Source organism: Mustela nivalis, assembly GCF_964662115.1.
Source record: "Mustela nivalis genome assembly, chromosome: 9".
Lineage (NCBI taxonomy): Eukaryota > Metazoa > Chordata > Mammalia > Carnivora > Mustelidae > Mustela > Mustela nivalis.
The window spans coordinates 118375564-118384609 of NC_139028.1; the positions used below are offsets into that span (position 1 = coordinate 118375564).

The 9046-nt window shown below is 57.7% G+C and overlaps 1 pseudogene across 1 annotated transcript; it reads right to left on the reverse strand.

The window, feature by feature from the left end:
- Positions 1 to 307: 307 nt before the first annotated feature.
- Positions 308 to 1436, reverse strand: LOC309873496 (mortality factor 4-like protein 2; annotated as a pseudogene). Its single transcript has 2 exons — positions 834 to 1436; positions 308 to 619 (listed from the first exon to the last, which is right to left on the reverse strand). The product of its transcript is annotated as a mortality factor 4-like protein 2 (transcript).
- Positions 1437 to 9046: the final 7610 nt, after the last annotated feature.

Below are 9046 nucleotides of genomic sequence, written 5' to 3' on the forward strand. Positions count from 1 at the left end.
CTGTGTAGTGTCAAAGGGATAGAACCACCAGTTTTCAAGCAATGTTGTCAACTAGGCAATAAAATGTTCTACTGAATGGTTCTTCTTTGTCTAATCGCTGCGTACACTGGTAGCAACTTTGAAATGAGAAAAGGAGCTTGCACTCCTTTGATTTTCTGTTTACAACAAAACAGAAAACAAACTGAAACATAAGCCCTGTTATACATTAACAATTTTAAAGAACATCAATTATGCAAGAAAAAGACTAAGAACAAAAAGTGTGTTTACAGATACCAGACGTAACAGTGAGTGAGCGGTCAGTAGACCCTCACAGGGCTTTGCGGGGGTACTGAGCCCAAGCCACTTTGTAATCACTGGCAAGAAACAGAGACGCAGCATTCTTTGCCAGATATTTTAGGAAATCATGCAAATAGCCCAACAATAATGCAAGGCTCTTCTCATCAAGGGGCGTATATGCCAACATTGCTCTGATTCTTACAAATAACCTCAGTGGGTGTGGGGCTCCATCAACCTGGGACATTGGTGTATCAGGGTGAGCCAAGAGGATTTCTGCATCCTGGGGCCTCTCAAATTTGTAGAGCAGCTGAGCACCCAACATGACATTGAAATATTCTTTTTTCTTTTTTTTTTAAGATTTTATTTATTTATCGGGGTGGGGGAGAGCAAGCACAAGTAGGCAGAGAGGCAGGCAGTGGCAGAGGGAGAAGCAGGCTCTCTGCCGAGCAGAGAGCCCGATGCAGGACTCGATCCCAGGACGCTGGGATCATGACCTGAGCCGAAGGCAGCTGCTTAACCCACTGAGCCACCCAGGCGTCCCTGAAATATTCTTTTATTCCTGCCACAACTTCATTAACTGCGTATTCCTTGCTGTCAACATTTCCCCGTGACTTTTTGCAATTTGCATGCTCTTCCAGAATGGCATCTACATTTTTCTTAGCAGGGAGTTGAAAGAGCTGCTTCTGCCTGGTAACGAAGTCCCCGTCCTCAAGAAGCCATGGTTTTAATTCTTCAGGAATCTTCACTTTAACTTCCATTCTACTCTTAAAGGCCTCCTCACTTTCCACAGTGGGACCGGCCCGGGCCCTTTTCTTCCGAGGTGGCTGGGGTGCTCCGCCGGCGGCTGGGGTGCTCCACCGGCAGCTGAGGTGCTCCGCCGGCGCCGCCCCCGTCCCCCTTCCCAGGAGTCTCCTGCTTGTTCTTTCTTGTCTTCCTCGCGGACCCTGAAGGGGGGTTCTCTGCAGAGCAACCCCCCCCATCGCCCGGGGAGAGCCGGTTCCAGATTCTTCTGCTGTGGACCAGCAGTCTTCTTTCCTGAGGAGGCCCTTCTCATCTTACTTCTCTGCATGTTGCTTCTAGTTGGTTTTTTAAAGTTGTCTTCTTCTGCAGATTGTTGTCCACGGGTGTGAGAACCCTGCTTTCTGGAACTCATTCTGGCCTGTTTTGTTCCAACCAATAACCCTCTTCCTTCTTCCCTCCCAAGGACTCCTAGTGTTTTCCCAGATGGAACCTCCTAGATCTCCCGGAATGGTCTGGAAGGATGAGGTTGGGGACACAACCCAGTTTCTGTAATCAGGGAGGGTTCTGCCATCAGGAGCAGATCTTCTGATTCTTACCATACGGCAAACTTAGCTTTTCTGATGATGGCCTGACATGGGAGTCCAGTTCTTCCCAGCAGCCACGTGTGATCACTGCCGGTCCTCCGACCGCCATAGTCCCGTGTGATGATTTTTTCTTCAAATTTCTGTCTGTTGGCTGGAATTACCTGCCTGACGTTGTGTGCTGCCCTCCTTCCCGTGAGGACCGTGAGCACATTTATCCCAGTTAGAAAACGTCCCGTCTGATGGTCCCAATCTGCATCGTGTCTGAGTCTGCTTGTTCCAACTGCTTTGCCTTAATGATGTGTGTCCTTGCCTTTTTTTATGCCTCATAATTTTTGTTGAAATCCAGACATCTGTGGAGGACGGTGGACACTGGGGTAAATATTCTTGTGCCTGGAAGTGCGGATGCCCTGCCAACGGGGTGTGCTGTCAGTCTCGTGGGGGGACTGAGCTGGGCTTGGGTTTCTTGTTGCCGTGGCTACCCTCAGACCACCGCAGACCCCGAATTCCTCCAGGGGCATCAGCTTATGTGTAGCATGTGGGCATTCTTCCCAGGGTGAGGTCCGCCTTCAGCTGGTAGTGTTGTCTCCGTACTGTGCCCATCTCTTCTCGGGCTTTCCCAGGGACGTGCCGGTGTCGCCTCTTCCTCCTCAGCCTGGCGGTGGGGACTGGGGCTGACCTCTGTCTCTCACATCAACCCCGTGACCTTGGGTCTCATGAGTAGAGTCTTCAGGCTCACGCCCACCTGGACTAGCCCGTAGCTCATCCCTTGCCTGGGGGTCCACCGTTCTTGGGATTCTTGCTCTGAGCTGTAAAGGCTTTCAAAGTGATTTTTGCTCCAACATTTTGAGGTGTTTGCTCCAGAGCGGACAGTAGCCTGGGCGGGTTTTGTGCCTCTGATGCACTGACTGCTGTCCCCCGCTAGGCCAGACCCGCAGCACCAGAGATGCATGCATAGGGATCCTGCCACGCTCTAGTGAGTATCCAGTGTGGCCCTGCCTGCAAGTGGGTGTGATTTCCCTTTCTTCTGTGGCCCCCAGGCTTTCCGTATTCTCTCCTCGGCCCACGCTCGGCTGTGACCAGTTCCCTGACAATGTCAGCTGAACTGTTGTTACTGGTGTCAGGCGTTCTCTGTCCCAGAGCAGTAGGGCTCACGTTCCATCTTCCCTCACAGGTGTGCTCATCGGGAACCCGTGACCTCCGCTCTCGGGGGCTTCCGAGAAAAGGGATGAACTTCTGGTTGTTTGGTGCCTCCTGTTGCTGTGTTGTTGAAGGGCGGGCATGGTGCCCCCCCAGCTCCCTGTCTCCCCAGTAGGAGCTGGAGGTCACCCCAACTTTGGCTGTCCGGTCTTACAAGCACCTTCACTTCCTCTGGAGTGGGCACGGGGCATCATTAACCCTTTGTATGAACGAGTGACTGGGCGCCCAAGGGGACCGGCGCCAGCCACTCTTAAGTCAAGGCACATCTTGGACGCGTTCCCAGCTTAGAGGTGCTGGGATAGCCTGGGATGTGTCCCAGAGGGGAAGGTTGGGGGCGTGCGGGGTCTGGAGCCTCTCCCACATCTGATGCCCTTGCCCAGCCCTCTCCTGGGATCACCAGGAGATGCCACCTGAGGAGCCCCGAGGCCCAGCCCCGGAAACGGAGGCAGACTGGTAGGTTGACTTTGGCGTTTAGGGCCTTGCAGACAGCCTGGGGGGTGGTCAGGCCAGTGTGGAGGTGGAGGCAGGTCAGGTTTCTGATTCTCCTGGGACAATACACACCCCTGGGGGGTCCCCAAGTGACTCCCGAACAGGGGCAGGTGCAGCCCTGGCAGCTGGCCTGGCGCTCAAGCCTCCTTTCTCAAGCAGGCCTCTCGTGGTTTCTAGGGGCATCACGATGGGGGAGGGCTTGGGGAGTCAGTGTGCTGAGGAGAAAGGCGCGGCCCCACGGTAAGCCAGCCATGGGTCGTTGAGCGGAATGAAGCTCTGGGCTCATCTCAACCCGCCTTCCCTCTGCGAAGGGCCCGCCGCCAGCTTCCTGCCCTGCTCTGGGAGCCAGGCCCAGTCGAGCAGAGCTGACCCTCTTGTCCTCACGAAGCTAAACTGAGCTTCAGTTCAGGTCTCCGGGCCACGGGGTCCCGGACGGCATCCCTGCGCGGGGGAAGCAAGGACGTGGGGCTTCTGTCCCACCCAGTGGGGAGCTTCCTGATACACCCGGCACCAACGGCCCCGCGGGACTCGGGAGCAAGAGCCACCTTCTGTTCCCCCATGTCCGCCGCAGGCCATGAAGCCCCCCTGGGGCCTGGGCCTCTGGCTTGAGGAGCCCCCACTGGCCGAGAGCAGCTTTCCGGAGAGCTGTTGGCTGTGAGCGTCTCAGGAGGGGGTCGGCACACAGACTAACCGGAGGAACTGGACGGGACACCGGGAAGGTCCGTTGAGCCCACGCCTCGCACCGCACGGGCCCTCTTGCTTACGCGGCGCTCTCCGTCCGGGACCGCGTCTCACTGATACGGTGAGGACGTCTGCGCTGACAAGGTGGGTGGGCGAGCTTCCCTCCCTGCCCCTGCTCTCGCTCCCGGAGCCAGCACGGAGCCAGCCCTCCTCCCCCGCCCACTCCGATGGCCCGCCCCCCGGAACAGCCCACAGCTGCCGTGGCCTCATAGCGCCCGGCTGTGGGGCTGGTCCAGTTGCCGCAGAGTCTTGCCGTGGGGGTGCCAAGAGGTGCCCGTCCCAGATTGCCCGAGCCCCGAGCACGCTGCTTCCTGCCCTGTTTGAGAACAACACCTTCCCTCCTCACGAGGCTCAGGGCCCATCACCCTGCCCATACGGTTTCTCCCTTCTTCACCCGGTGGCACGTGGGTGGCCTTGGCCAGGTGATGGCCGACACTCGAAGTTTCGTAGTGTCCCCTAGGGGAACCAGGATCGCTGGCCCAGTAGAGCCTAGAGCTGCTGCATAGAGAATGACAAATGTGCTTCTGTCCTCACGCGGTGGCTCACCGGTGACAGTGCTAGAGGGTCTACCCGCTGAAAGGGTGTCCCCTGTAATTGTCCCTTAGCCCATGACCCCCACCAGCCCCCAAGAAGGCTGCTGTCCAAGGGTGGCCCCCTTGGGTTCCTACTCACGCACCCGGATAACCCACAAACCAGCCAAGCCTGGGCTTCTCCTCTCTATCCCTGACCTCGGGGACCACCCAGGAGACGAGAGTCTTGGACTACGGCACTGGCACCAGGGCAGCCTCAGTGGGTGACGTGGGGTTCGGGCTCCTTGTTCGTGTGGCTCTCCTGTGCCCTCTGCTTGTTCCCACTTTCTGAAGGACCACCACAGGACCTTCTGTGGCAGAACCCTGATCATGACGGGTGTTCGGGGCCACACGGGCCCTTGAGATCCAGGGCCGGGCAGGCTGTGCAGGCCCCTCCGGCAGTGCGCCATGAGCCCCTCTCCGAATGGCGTAGTTCCCGCACGGCCGGGCTCCCGACCCTCGCGGCGTCTTCTGGGACTTGCCGGGGATCTGTGTGTGGCGTCTTTCTCCACTGCAGATGCCTCTAGGACTGTGGATTTGCCGCGGTTTACGGCGACAGGTTCACGAGGCATTAAGTCCCTCAGTGTGCGCAGAACGTGTCTCCCGCCGGCAGGGTCCCTGCCTCCTACTCGGGCACCCAGAGTACTTGGCTTTCTTGCTCATCGATCCCGGGAACATAACGGCAGCATGGAGCTGCTGAGGGGACGGTCGTGGGGGGCCCAGAGGTCCTCGTCCCCTGGGGCGGCGCCGTGACAGAGCGCGAGAATCCGCGTGTCCCTGAGCAAGACCACGGATGGGCGCCCTTCGAATCCCGTGGGAGCACACGCTGCCCGGAGACCCTTTTCCAGTGGGTACCCGCTACCCACAGGCACCACCTCGGTGTCCACACCGCACGCGCCGCGCTCGCTCCTCCGGCGCTGGGAGCCGCACCACCTCCCAGGGTTGAGCCTGAGGTAGTCTGCAAACGAATTTCCGGGGTGTAGTTTGCACGTATGACGGGGACACCGGGACGCACGCTCAGAGGAAGCACGTGCCTCACCCCGGAAGCCTCTTCACGCCCCCGGGAGCCCCGTCCTCACACACTGTCCTGTCCGGCTTCTCTCTCTCCGCACGCCGATTCTACGACCTGGTAGTAACGTCGCGAGCATCCATGGTCCCTCTGTGGGCGGGTGGAGGGTCCTGCTGGGGACGTCAGGCCCGTCAGCCGCTTCATCCAAGCGTCCCGTGTCCTCACTGGTAGCCCACGTACTCTGGTCTGGTCTCCAGGGACAGAGCCCGAGTCTGCTGCGACACCCACCGAGCAGCTCTCTCCCTCCTCGTAGTTTGATGGTTTTGAAGCTCTGCGATTCACTGTGGACACATTCGGGATCGAAGTACTCTCTTGCGAAAACGACCCCTTTGTGGTCAGGACACGACCTTCCTGATCTTGACCAGCCTCCAAGCTCGCGCCTCCGCCGTCAGTGTTGCCTCTCCAGCTTTGTTTTCTCAGCGTTCATTTGGCTCACGCTTCTTTACTCTTTTCATTTTCACTCTTTTATTTGTGTCTTTAAAGGGTCTAATTTTTGGCCGGCAGACCATGGGGTCTTGCGTTTCCTTATCCAGGCCAGCAGTTCCCCCGGTTGGCGCGGGTTCCGACCCCTCCATGAGCCACGGTGCAGGCTGGAGCTGTTGCACGTCGCCCTCCGCTCGCGCCCACGCTTCCTCGGCAGGGGGACTCCCGGGATGTTCTCTCATCTCCTCTGCCGGCTTCCTCTCCGTAGCTGTCTGGGTCGTCATTGCGTGGCCGTGTCAGGGGTGCCGAGCGCACGTTCTCTCCTCCCGGGGCCGTCCGGGGCGGCGGCAGAGCGCAGTCTGCCTCGCTGAGCACCGTGCCCCACGCACCGCCCTTCCCGCACGCCTTGGCTCAGGCGCCGTGTGCTTGGCTTCCGCGCGCCGCGAACCTCCCACGCTGCCCCCCACCCCGCCGTCTGTTGGGTCAAACTTCTGCTACGCTTGTCATTTCCCGACACTTTCAGACATTCGGGAGAATTTCACCGGGCATGTGGAACCGCCGTGCCCTCTACGCAGCGTCTCCCTGATTGTTAGCGCCGATTATAGAATAAAGATACAGAACTAACAAGAAAAACAGTGATTGTCGGCCCTTGAAAACTTGCCATTTTTGTGACTTTGTGGCTTGGAGTACACCCGTGTTCTCACTCCGGATCGCTTTCCCTCTGTCTGGAGAAGGTCCTTTGCCTGTCCCCGGGAGCAGGTGTGCCAGTTTGGAGTTGCAGAATCACTGTGAGCGGAGAGTTCACGGAAGGGCCTGAGAGCTCCGGCATCTCCCGACTGTCGCAGGGCGTGCGGGGACCCCGCCAGGACCCCGCGTCTCCTTCATCAGCGTCTCTCCAGGCTCCTCTCAGACTTGGCTTTCTTGCCATCGCCTTGACCACTCCGGGAAGCGTTGGTCTGGTATTTCGTAGAATGTTCCGGATGTGGACGTGGATTCTGTCTGATGGTTTTCTTGTGATTCCATGGGGGTCACGGGCGTGCGGGAGGAAGGCCACGGGGGTTCAGGACCCCATCCATCATGTCCAAGGGTGGCCCCAGGCTATCTGCGTGGGTCGTCACTCTGAGGCTGACCTTCCGGCCAGGCTTCTCCACGGCGGGACCCACTGTATCTGTCCCTGTCCGTCCTGCCTCTGTAGACGGAATCCCCGCCCTCGGCCTGTACCCACACACGAGGCTGTGAGACGTGACCCCCACCCTCTTAAAGCCAGAGGAGCTGCACCGATCATTTGAAATTCTTCCCCAAGAATTGTGTATCCCTCCACCCCCCCGGCCGCGTGTTTGTTTATTCAATTATTTCTTCGCATGAGCCAGGACTGATGGATATTTCGTTTATAATCCGAGCCGCCCTTCGTATTCCTTTATATATTTCGTGGCTTAAGTACTTGCAGCCTTGGCGGTGGGCGGTTCTTCCAGGTGGCCCCGTGCCCCCCCCCCCCCCCCCACCGAAGGCCGGGATTCTTCTCTGGAGCACTTTCTTACTTCCCGCCCCCACGAGCTGCTCCGGGGCCATCCTGTCTATCTCCCGTGCCGGCCATTTCTGCGAGGCTCCTCTTGCTGGGGAATGCTGTTAGAAGCCAAGAGCTGGGCACCTGTGTGCTCACTGCTGCTGGGCTGTCGTGGCCTCCAGGCGTCAGTGGGCACAGCCGGGGCTCCATGCGCGTGCTGACCGGCCTGTCAACATGGACGTCTCCGTACCTCCATGCAGAGCTGCTGAAGTCGGAGTCTCGCTAGGTGTGTGTTCATGGGGCCTTCTCCAGCCTTTTCCACCTGGATTATTCTGGCCCCCTCTCCCGGCGGCCCTGTAACCTCTCTCTCCAGCTGTGGCACCTGGACTCCCCCCAACGGCCACCCACTTGCTCTGTGCTCTGCTCAGCCTGCCCGGTGCAGCGGCCTTGTGAACCCACCCTCCCCCACCCCGGAACCACCTCGTCAGCCAGACCGCAGTGCTGGGTGCCGTCCTCACACCTTTGCTTACACAAATTCCGCTTGTCCCCAGAGCAACGAAGCCAGTGGCCCCTCCAGAGAGGCAGTTCCCAACGTTTAGACGATTTTTTTCATAATCTGCATTCCATTCGGGGACCAACCTAGGAAGTTATTATAGGTTCAGGTTTGCTCTTTGTCTATCAAGTTTTAGGAATTTTGACAAATGCCTTATGTCTTCTATTCAGGGTTGCAGTATCACTGATCACCGTCTCACTGCCTCACAGATCCGCCTCTCATCCCTCCGCCCTCGCCCCCGCAAGCCCTGGCAACCTCTGACCCTTCTGCTGTCTCCTCACTTCCTTTTCCAGAATGTCACAGAGTTGGAATCCCAGTGTGCCGCCTTTTCAGATGGGCTCCTGTCACCCGCAACGTGAGGGTGTTTTTCTGACTTGGTGATTTCTTGTCATCCCTGAGCCACACGTTCTTCATCCTTCCACTGTTGTAGGATTTCTTGCTTGCTTCCCATTTCGGGTGATGAACAAATAAAACTAGTGTGAGTATTTCTGCGCAGGTTTTGCGTTGGCAGGATTTTCAAGTCAGCTGGCTGAGTTCCTGAGTGTGACTGCTGGGTTGTACGGACTGGGGAGAGTCCTGTAGGACCACCACTGTCTTCCCGAGGGGCTGGCCCATTCTACCTTCCTGCTCACCGAGAGTCCTTGCCAGCCACTGATGTTGGCTTGGGATTTTAGGCATTCTGTTGGAGATGTGGTGGTATCTCATTGTTGTATCTCTTTGTATTTCCTGGTATCACTCTGTCTCTCTTTCCGCTCTGCACAGATTTGCTGAGGAGGGAGAAATGAGGCTTGTACCCTTTTCTCATTTTTTAATTGTGTTGTGTGTGTGTGTGTGAGTGTGTGTGTGTTTGATCCTTGAGAGGCTCTCTGTGTATCTGGGAGGGAAGTCCTTTATCAGATG